The following is a 497-nucleotide window of genomic DNA, read 5'->3' as shown; positions in this document are numbered from 1 at the left end:
GGATGGACGATATTGATCCATTCGAGAAAAGCTCGACGGGGTGGAGCCGCTTCGCCCTAAGGGTAGTTTTCGCCCCACCACAGCTCGACAGTTCTTGATTGGACGAGAGAGGAAAGATGGCCGCCTGGGCACGTACCGGAAACGTGATGTCCTGATATAGTCAGATGAGGGCTTTCCTTTGGCTTTTCTCTCCTTCTTCTTTCGTTCTGCAAGAAATAAGCTCTGCGGGCAAGAGTGGACCAAACGAGCGAGAAACCTTTACCGTATCTTCCTCCCCTCCATCGGCTTTTTGCGAAATTTATTACGGCGATATATTCACATCCATTAGATACCTCACTTCTTTTGCTTGCATCTTGCTCTCCGTCTTTCTCTTACCTCCCCCGCCCTTCATCTCGCCCTCTACCTTCTTCCTTTTTTCCTCTCTTTACTCTACCCTCCATAACTGAATGCACTCTACCGAGATCCGAGCATCCTTTTCATTCCAGTCGGCTGCATGC

Source organism: Pogonomyrmex barbatus, unplaced genomic scaffold (genome assembly GCF_055798465.1).
Source record: "Pogonomyrmex barbatus isolate J1 unplaced genomic scaffold, ASM5579846v1 scaffold2, whole genome shotgun sequence".
Taxonomy (NCBI): domain Eukaryota; kingdom Metazoa; phylum Arthropoda; class Insecta; order Hymenoptera; family Formicidae; genus Pogonomyrmex; species Pogonomyrmex barbatus.
The sequence above is the reverse complement of the archived record's forward strand: the minus strand, read 5'-3'. Positions refer to the sequence as shown.